This window comes from Megalobrama amblycephala, linkage group LG9 (assembly GCF_018812025.1).
Source record: "Megalobrama amblycephala isolate DHTTF-2021 linkage group LG9, ASM1881202v1, whole genome shotgun sequence".
Lineage (NCBI taxonomy): Eukaryota > Metazoa > Chordata > Actinopteri > Cypriniformes > Xenocyprididae > Megalobrama > Megalobrama amblycephala.
Genome location: NC_063052.1, coordinates 6,519,172 through 6,519,421, shown reverse-complemented (window position 1 = coordinate 6,519,421; position 250 = coordinate 6,519,172).

Here is a 250-nt window from a genome sequence, read left to right as displayed (position 1 = left end):
TCAATATTTTTATTAATAAATGCTTAGTCATAAAAAATATGATTGTTGTGTGATTATTACTCATGATATATACTGTTATGGGCCTAAGTAAGCAATCAACCCTGCAAATGAATGCTTAAATGCTCTATATATCTTTTCATGCAAAGTGAGTACAAATACAGAAATTCTGCTCCTAACTAGGCCCAACGTTGCAATATTAAAACATTTCCCTAAAAACTTACTAAAACGTAAAAAATTTGAAAAATCTTTA